This window comes from Drosophila teissieri, chromosome X (genome assembly GCF_016746235.2).
Source record: "Drosophila teissieri strain GT53w chromosome X, Prin_Dtei_1.1, whole genome shotgun sequence".
NCBI lineage: Eukaryota > Metazoa > Arthropoda > Insecta > Diptera > Drosophilidae > Drosophila > Drosophila teissieri.
The window spans coordinates 14,279,552-14,289,809 of NC_053034.1; the positions used below are offsets into that span (position 1 = coordinate 14,279,552).

At 39.8% G+C, this 10,258-nt stretch overlaps 4 non-coding genes across 4 annotated transcripts; all 4 read right to left on the reverse strand.

The window, feature by feature from the left end:
• Positions 1-7,691: 7,691 nt before the first annotated feature.
• On the reverse strand, positions 7,692-7,764 carry Trnar-ucg. Its single transcript has one exon. It is a non-coding gene; the product is annotated as a tRNA-Arg (tRNA).
• An 810-nt stretch (positions 7,765-8,574) lies between these two features.
• Trnas-cga lies at positions 8,575-8,656 on the reverse strand. Its single transcript has one exon. It is a non-coding gene; the product is annotated as a tRNA-Ser (tRNA).
• A 266-nt stretch (positions 8,657-8,922) lies between these two features.
• Trnas-cga lies at positions 8,923-9,004 on the reverse strand. Its single transcript has one exon. It is a non-coding gene; the product is annotated as a tRNA-Ser (tRNA).
• A 155-nt stretch (positions 9,005-9,159) lies between these two features.
• On the reverse strand, positions 9,160-9,232 carry Trnar-ucg. Its single transcript has one exon. It is a non-coding gene; the product is annotated as a tRNA-Arg (tRNA).
• Positions 9,233-10,258: the final 1,026 nt, after the last annotated feature.

A 10,258-nucleotide genomic window follows, 5' to 3' on the forward strand; every position in this document is an offset into this window, starting at 1 on the left:
GTTAATGAATATTATTTTATTTTAAATAATTAAGCCAACAATAGTCATTACCCTTTTACTCTAAGAAATTACTCATTGGCCTGAAATATATTTTGCTTAATTGTAATGCTATTTTCAATGGTTAGGTATAATTAAATTTTTTGTGTCTTTTTAGGACAACCCAAGCAAATCGAAGAGGCATTGTAATTAACCCCATATTGATTGAATTTTAAAGGCATTTAAGCTAGTGCCACCCGCAGAGGCTTGAACCCAACAGAAATCGCCAAAAAAAATTGAGGTAGAGTTGAAACTATAGGATTGACTTCAACTTGAAGAGGGGCAAGGAACTCTCGAGACCGTTGAACCCGCCCCAAGAGGCAGTTGGGCAAAAAAAAAATATATAAAATGAAATAAATGAAGAAGAAAAAGGCCCCAGAAAACGCGCCGAGCATTTGCTAGATGCTAAGTGAGTGATAGACAAGCAACAAGCGACGACAACTTGCGCAAATCGACGACAGAAATCAGAGCAACGCATGAAGTCGAAAAAAGTTGCAAAAATTGAAGCACTGAATTGAGAGCAAGTTTTTATTGCCCTAACATAAGATCATATAAATCGATTCTATAAACAAGAACATATTTTTGGAGTCTATTATATTTTTGAGCAGTTTTTCGCTGTATGAGAATCTTTCTTGAATATTTTTTTAGTTTAAATCCTTTTCTCACTATTGCAGATTCAAGTATTTTAAATACACATATTTCTGCAATTCCAAAACATACAAAATACACTTACTTCCCTTTCTATGATCATTGCCGATTTTAAGTACCCTGCACAAGGGTATAAAAATCGCTAGCAAGAAGGCAAATTTAAGATACGCGTTTATCTTGGGCTGATTTGAGTTTTTCGCCATTCCGAGCGAGATAAACGACCGCGCAAACTAGAGGCTTTGACCTAAATTCGGCCAAAAGCCTGCGTTGATTAATCGACTTTTAGCGCTGCTCATCGCACAGATACAGCGCGCGAAATAAGCCGAATGCGAAATAAAAAAATACAAAAACTATAACAGAATTTGCACAGCTGCTCCTGAGCCGGCTAATTGAGGAAATCGAATGTAAAATTATGTGAGCGGCAAGCAGAGAACAAGCTAAATAAAACCCAAAAAAAAAATTCGCAAACAGCCGGCGAACGGTGACGCATGCATCTAATTTATGTATCTGATAGATACACCGCGATACTTCACACGAACTCCCAAAGTTTTGTTGACCTTCTTCGATCGCTTTTGGCCGCAGATTTTCACTTTTGGCCACGCCATTAATTTCTTTGTGCGCCGCCCCACCGCCAACAACAAAGCGTTTAATATGTCGAAATTGTTTCAGCTCCAAACGCTGTTTTCCATTAATTCGATTGTATTTCTGCAACTGCCCGATTCATCTTTCGATGCTTGTGCGATACCTGGAAATTGTCACAATTCGAGCGGAGTTTTTCTGCACCTATGCCGCAATCGCCAGTTGACTAATGTGTGCCAACGATTTTTCGCTGAGCAAAACCCTGGGAAGTTGGCTCCGATATCGGGGAATATATCTAAGTACATTTGTATCGCCGCGCGAGTTCAAATCTTATTGAACTTCTTTGCCCGCCCTTGGAATTTTCTAAGCTTAAACTAAAACTAAAACTTTAACTTTATAGCACTTTACCAAAAATAACCATTGAAAACGTAGTGTGTTACTCGTATTTATTTAGTTAGCCCAGCCTGCGAATAAAATGTGCAATATAGGCAATGTGGTGCACATTCAATGGAGTCGGATGTTACCCTTTTGACCACGCTCCGTGGGCTAAGAATTAAACGCCTGCCCTCTGGCCACGCCCCCAAATGGCAGACTACAAAACTGACAAGTCCGGCGAGGGAAGGGGAGGGGGAGGGGGAGGGGTGGTTATGGGAATTATAGGGAAGGAAGGGGACTTTAGTCAAGGGATCGGGATCGGAGGAGGATATGGCGTATATGGTTAGCTGACTCAACTCGGCAAGTGAAAACGTTGAGAAATCATTTGCATAAAATAATTTTGCGTGTTTTGAGTAAATAAATTACAGAACAAGGAGGAAAAAAAAGAGAACAACGGCGCAGAAGAAACTGATATGGCAGCAGAATATATATATACATATATATATAAGCTGACAGATACATTCACACACACACACTTGTCGATGCAGTTGGAAAACTTTTTCTAGAGCTGTCTGAATGAAGTTGTGCAGACAAGAGATACAAATATGAATGCAGGAAGAAAAATGATTTAACAAATTTCAATTCGATTGAGCCTAGTTTGTGTGGCAAATATATATTTTCCTTTTAAATGCTATTTAAGTTTTAAACAAGCCAAGCTTGTATTGGTATATCATAAAGCATTTTTCTTTTCAACAGAAACTAGCTCACTTTTTTCTTTGCAATAGAAACTAACTCACTTTTTTCTTTTCATCAGAAACTAACTCACTTTTTAATTCGGATTAGGCATAAAAACCGTTTTTATGCACATTAATATAGAAATGTAAATGTAAAATATTGCAGCGATTTGAAGAGTTTTTCTCCATGTTTACTGGGGTTATCTATCGAGTGGCCAAGCCCCTTGGATAACTTGGCCGTATTCCCCTGCTTTTGTGCTTTTGTGCTGTTGTGCTGTTGGCCCTGGTAACATGTCGTTGGGCAATTAATAACGGATTATGAGGCAAAGACTCCCAAAGCGTTGACAATGCGGAAAAAATAAAATAAACACACAACGCGAGTAGAGGGGTGTGGAAAATGGAAGTCGGAGGCGGTAGTCGGTAGTCGGCATCTTTGAGATGCACAGCAGAAGTACAAGTAGCGCGTATCTGTGCGCTACAAATGTATCTTTCATCATCATTGGGTCTCTGGCCCCACTCCTCCGTGCTCCGTGTTTGCCCCCTTATAATTCCTCTCCTTTTGGCCCCGGCTTTGTCACGCCCCCCGCCTCCTGTTGTGCCGCGACTCGTCCTTGCACCAGGCTTTTAAGCTGATGAAAAGGAAAATTCCCGAGCATTCAAAGTCCAAAGTTTTCTTTCTTTTGAGACACACCATCACCCCAAACGCCGCCCAATTTCGTCTTTATTTTTCGTCCCTCTTCTTTTTTGCGGATTTTTTTTTTTTTTTTTTTTTTGCGGATTGCTTGTGAAAAGCGTAAAAATTGCTGTAGATTAGCCAGGCGACGACATTGTTGGCTCTGTTTGAGTTTATAGACATCTCATATATGAGAGTCGGGCATTATTCGGTCAGGCCCTTGAAGGAGTCCTCTTCTCTTGTCCTGGGAACGGGATGGCTCAGATGGCTGCAGGAATTTGGATGCATCTTTATGCTGAACTCGCCTTAAATTCGAGGGAACTTTTGGGGGAAAACAGAAGCAAATGAGCCATTTATTAAAGGCATTAAAAGGAAATGTACATAGTATTTGCTAATTCTTCTGCCTGAGATGTTGAATGAATGTTAATCCAAAATGAATTATAATAAACAATAATAAACAATTTCCACATTATTTCCTAAATATTTATCTACATTTTTGTAGCATCAATTAGCCAATTTATATATAGATATAGATCCTCTATACGTGATTATCTCAAACCTTTGCCCATGTAGTTCATCCAATGTAATTTGAACTCCTGGCTGGATTTTCCCGAGCCAACCTGAGATATTCTGCCAAAAAACCTTTTGCATAATTCTATAAATTATAAAATACAACAAGCGAATGACAGGAACAACAACAGCGAAGGGAAATGCCTGAGCTTGGGGCTCTCTTTTCCCTTGGAAAATTCTATTACACTTTTCGTTTCTTTATTTTTATTTTTGTTTTTGTTTTGCCCATCTCTTGGTCCCTCACTTTTTTTCACTCACATTTTTATGTGCGTCTTGTGATTTTTTCACAATTTTCTGTTGTTACTCTTGGTTGTCGCGTTTTTTCTTTTTTCTTATTTTTTATTTCTTATTTCTTTGTTTTTTGTATTTTTTATTTTTGTTACTTGGTTGTTGTTGTTGTTGGGCTCTCAAGTGCAATGTGCAGGCCTCCCTTGGTCGAAAAGCCCCCCCACGTACCCGCCCATGCCCATCTGTTTTTTAGTATCCTTTGGCTTGACTTTGGCTCCTTCATGTATTTTTTATCTAAATGCCCCAAAGGCATTCTTCTGCAGCATAGACAAAGTCGCCTGCAACTCCTCAAAAAAAAAAAACAACAAAAAAATCATGCAAAAAATAAAAACGAACAAAATAATAATAATAAAAAAAGGCGAAAATAAGGAGAAAATAACGCAGTATTTTTTCTCGTCTTTTTGTTGTTTGTTTTTTGTTTTGTATCTTCTGTGACTCTTGCAACAGAAGTTGGCAGCAGAAGGAGGCAAAAGTCATGCGCCAGAGAGCTCCTGAAGGACGCATCAAGGAGACAGTTGCCAGTTGTTGCAGCACACCCGCTGCCCCCCTTTTCCGCCCGCCCCTGGCCGCTTCATCATCATTAGCGCCCTCCAAAAAAAAAAAAAACACAAAAAATACACAAAAAAGCGTAAGAAGTGTATGAAAAAAAAAAAACAAAATGCAGCGCACACAAAAGGAAATAAGCGCCGAAAATATGCTTAGGGTTAAGTGTTCCCGTTAGAGGAAGCCAGCTGCCTTCGACCCTGATCCCTTAACCCTTAACTTGGCTCGCCCTCGCAATTGTCACGGCCCTAATCCGCAAGAGGTCCTGGATAACGGTGCATCGGGATATATGTGCGGATATACCGCGCTACCCATTGTTTGGCCGAAAAAACTGCCGCGCACACAAAAACCTTTGACAGGTCACCGCAGATCGGAACTCGAATTGGACATACCCTATAACAAATATGGGTCTCAACCCTGGACTTACACTTAATTCGATTTAAGTTGTTATTGTATAAGAATAAAATGTTGCTAATTGAAAATTATTGATTATTTGGCATTTTAGTAAATAAAACATTAAACAAAAAGCTTCGGATCATTTTAGTTATATATTACTATAATTTAATTTGTTTTTTTTACTAAGTTGTAGTCATGTATTTTTAAAATAAAAATGATAACTCTGTGAATTTCACTTTAAATCTCATTAAAATCATTACCTTCCCATTCTCCTTGCAGTTTTTAAAACAATGTGCAAGCAAGAATATATAATTAATTACCATTCAATGAAGAGGGTATATGAAACTACGTTCCGCGAAATTCAAACACAAATCGCCCCCAAAAAAAGCGTCAAGAAGGCGGCCTGCAGTTCAATGCACCCACAACATCTAAACCCAAAAAGGACACAAATAACATGCAGCCGAAGAAAACAAAAAATTCGCAGGGAAGGCCCACACAAACACTCGAACACACACACACACACTAACACACTGATGTGTGTGTTATTTATTGCGACACAAAGGACTCGCGCAGGGAGACAGACGTTCAATGTCCTGCAGCCTGCAAACTGGCTAATAAAATGTGACGAGCGTAACGCAGAACGCAGCGCGAATCGAGGACTTTTTCTTTTCTTTTCGTTTAGTGTGTGTGTTTTTTTTTTCCTCGCTCTCCGCTGCAGGACACATGCCGCACACTAACACACACACACACACATAGATACAAGCACAGGACGCAGGACATTGACACCCGAAAATGGAATGGCATAAAATAAAAGCCGGCGAGCCGAAAAGTCCGAAGCCCTACGAAGACGCCGAAACTGCCGACGCGCCGGCGAAGCCCAAAAAGCCAATGGCCCTCCGCAGGATGCGCCCAGGATCCGGGATCCTGCACTGCAAAAAAAATTTACTTAGGCAGATAAATAATAAAATTTCTTTAAATAAATAACAAAGAAGTTTATGCCGACAACACATAAAATCAATCAATGGCAATAAGTCAGAAGAAAAACATAAATTTAATAAAATACGTAATTATCCTTGAGTTTATCCTTGACTTTTTCAAAGAGAAAGAAAGCCTAAGTCTAAGCTTTTAACAAAGTAACGTTTTTTCTCTCTCTGCACAGGCACGTGTGCGTGTCCATACACACTGACTAACGCACACACAGCCAGGCAAGTCCTGGAGTCCTGGAGTCCTGCTGGATTATCCCTAACGTCATCGGAGTGCATTGAACTCCTTTCAACCTTTTGCCGCTCGTCTTCGGCTTTGGTGCCTCGGCTTCTTTTGCCACTGGGCGTAAATCAAAATGCGCCGAGTCCTGAGTCCTGGGTCCTTGGGTCCTGTAGCGCCAACAGCTGATGTCCTGACATCCCGGGCATTGCGTATACGCAGTGGTGTACCCCCAGTACACTCATTTTCAGCCTGCGGCCAAAGTTCGTTGAACGTTTTCGTGTGTCGCCACTCGTCTTGCTGTTTTTGTTGATTCTCCACGTTTTTTCTTGACGCTATAAGCTGGAAGTCAGCAACATGTTGCTGGCAACAAACAAGGATCAAGGATGTAGCAAGGATAATTGTTAAGCAATCTCCCATGAAATTATTTTAATTTAATTATGGGATTTGATTATGGGATAATAAACTAATAATAAGCACTAAATTGACCCAGTTAATTTCTATAGCTACGCACTCTTAAGTTTTACTCCAGCTATTTGTGTAATATTCTTTTCTAGTTTCTACTAATTTGCGATCTGTTTTGTGGCAGCCCCGCCAATCAAAGATGGGCAATCGGCGGCATCAAGGTCCCGCTTTTGGAATCGGAATTGGGATCGTAGCTGGAGTTGTAGTTGGAGCTGTGGTTTCAACTTGAGATGGAGCTGGAGTTGGACAAACGACCACCAGAACGGAGACATGCAAATAATCTTCATATGTGTACTGTGTGTCGCTTGGTTGAGCATTGTTAAGATCGGTATCGGGCCAAAAAAAAAGGCGGGGGGCATGGAGGGGGCTACCATTCATGGCTGAAGTCGGCTGAATAAAGCAGTCAGCTACGAGTTGGCAATACATTTTCCGCCAAAACACCGCCCACCGGCACTGGCACTGGCTGGCCAGCAATCTAGTTTGGCTGCACTTAATTTCAGCGCTTAACAGACAATTAAAATCCAATTAATTCTGACGTTTATTATGCTAAGCCGACTGTGGGCCCTCGGATCTCTTTTGGACCGCGGACTGTGGACTGCGGACAGCCGGACCTCCACATAAATTGCAGCCTCGTCCTCCACTTTGTAGACCAGCTTGTTCCTCCGCGTGTCGTTCTCGTTGCTAAAAACTTGCTCCTCAGTCTACTTGCTGACAAAAAACAGAAGAAAAAATACGTAGCTATTGCAACTAGCAACAATTGCAGCAACGACACCAGCGGATACACAGAAAAATGCCAAAGCTCTAGAAAGTAGCAGGCTTGGATGCCAATATTATTGATAGCCACATATACTTAATTATAAACCAAACATAAATAAAATGTACTCTTACAAAAATTACATTATTAAATTATGCCACATTTTTGGCAGAACTTCTAGTGATTTGTTTCAGTGCAGACACTGGCAGCAAGACTCGACTCGGCGGACAAAGTTGGGCTCCTCGCAGTGGCAGCCACATGTTGATTCGTCGTCCATGGACGACCCATGTAAAAGTCCAATAAATCTTTCAATTGGGTTTGCCAATTGGTTGCGATTCCCGCTTACCTCACTCAGGTTACACAAAAGGGGGAAAAGCTCCCATAGAATTATTTAATGGGGCTTACGAAAAATAAAAACTTGGCATTACGACCGTGACAGGACTCGAACCTGCAATCTTCGGATCCGAAGTCCGACGCCTTATCCATTAGGCCACACGGTCAGTTACGCAACCGTCGTCCCCAATTCCCAACATATGTAACGCCCAATAGTAAGCTGACTATCATTGATAATAGTTTGTCACATTGAGATAAACCTCGCTTTACTTTTACATACTTATTAAATCATTATATCATACTTAAAGTTATTACATTAATAATATTAAAGCTATTACATTAATAATATTAAAGACATCATTAAAGATCCTCACGGCATGTACAAACATACATACATATGTATTTCCCTAGCAAAACACAAACCGCTGCGGGCTCTGAGCTGCGGCAACAACAACAACGCCAATACCGCAAAAGGACCAAGGACCGACGACACCAGACAGGACACATTTTGAGGCTTTTTTGGGTGGTCGATATACATACGCACCGAGACGGAAGGGCGAAACGAAAGTAAAGGAAAGCCAGCCGAAAAATGTAGTATACATATACAAAAATAAAATGCCGAGGAACAGACCAAAAAAGGTTGCCAAAGGTTCAACGAACTCGTCAGCAGCAAATGTAAATAATTTTGTGCGTGTCTGTTGGTGTTGGTGTGAATCTGTGAGAGGTCTACGCAATGCCAGACAAAAAGGTAAGGTACCGAAATTTGAGATGTGGTTGTTTGAATACGAAATAAGATTAAAAGGCGGAATTTTATAGAATTTTAAGTGATAAAAGATTCATTAGACAGGAAGGATTCGTCAAGCAAAAAGGAACACACAATTTTAACACCTTCTGCTAAGAACATAATAAACATACATATTTAAAAAATGTTATAGCGCATCGTTTAAATTAAAATAAATAAAATATATAATACTCTTCGCAGCCGGTAGGATTCGAACCTACGCTCCCAGAGGGAATCTGATTTCGAGTCAGACGCCTTAACCACTCGGCCACGACTGCTCCTTGCCGATCGCATCCCAACATTCTTCCGCAGTTTTTGCAAATTAAAAGTCCAAAGGTTAACCTAATAGCTTCTCACTTATGACTATAGTTAGATCTTAAAATAACGATAATTCTGTAACACAATTAAGAAATGTACTTTAAAGCGACTAACATTCACTTGTGCTGCTATGCAGGAAACTGTATTTTAATTGCAAAAATTAGTTTGAATTCTGGCTAAAATAAAAACATCATAAATAGTTTTAGGTAAAATATATGATATCATTCGCAGCCGGTAGGATTCGAACCTACGCTCCCAGAGGGAATCTGATTTCGAGTCAGACGCCTTAACCACTCGGCCACGACTGCTGCATATTATTATACGTGCCCAATACGCTAGTTAAGATTCTTGCTCCTCAGCGAACTTAACTCTCTTTTTTAGCAGCAATAGACTTGACCAATTAATAAAATCTGTAATATTCTGAGCTCAAGTAAAATATAAATGAAAAAAAAAGTAGGACATTCGACCGTGACAGGACTCGAACCTGCAATCTTCGGATCCGAAGTCCGACGCCTTATCCATTAGGCCACACGGTCAGTTGATTTACGGCGCCGTAACAAGAAACATAAAGAGGGAGGGCTGAGAGAATATGGGATGAGAACATTTGCCAAGTGAGAACAGAAACAAAACTATAGTAAGTGAAAATGGTGGGAAGGGTTGAATTGCAAAGTATTTAGCTCACCATATGCTAATTCAATTCTAACGCTCAACGAAGCTTTGTGGTTTTTAAATAATATTTTACTTAAACAAATACTTAAGCAAATACATGCGACCTCTGTAACAAAACACCATCTCTAAATTCTAGTAAAAACCAATATGTTGTGTACATTTCAGGGGCAATGGCCTTATTTTGTTACACAGGCTTATTTACGGACATATTGTGTTAGGTCATGGACTGCTTTATCAAGAACAACTTGAAGAAGTTGCCGCAATAAAAATTCCCTTGCCACCCACTACCCACTCAACTTCAACCTTTTTTTTTTGGGGGTTTACCCAAGTGTTTTACTTGGCTGTGCTGCTTAATTCTCTACGTGTGCGTGTTTGTGTAATGTTTGGATCGATAATTTGTGTCTGCGGCAAACGCATTTTCGCCTTTTTTGTTTGACTACGTTGTTCCTACTGTCTGAGTTTCCATAAAAAAAATCACAGACAGTTTGGTTAATGTTGCTGACCAAATTGTCCATATACTAATCTTAATTATTTGTTTGCGTTTTAAATAAATGTTACCGAAGCCTAAACTTAAACTGAAATCGTTTTCAACCATGCATTTTATTTTTTAAACATTTTATTACATTTTTATACAAGATATATTCCTATTTAAATTTCAACACACACTTGCATTCAGAAATGCATTTCGTTTTAAGTGCTTTCGAAATTGAATGATCAAATTTATACGTGTAAGGTAATGAATGTAATGGCATCGCTAATTTTCTGTGGGCTTGGGAAAGGTCGAAAGTATTTATTCCATTTCGTTTTTTTTTGTTTTTTTTTCATTATTTTTTTGTGTTGTGCTGTGTTTCTATTTCGTTTTCGTTTCGGTGGGGATCTTGGCGAGTGTGGAA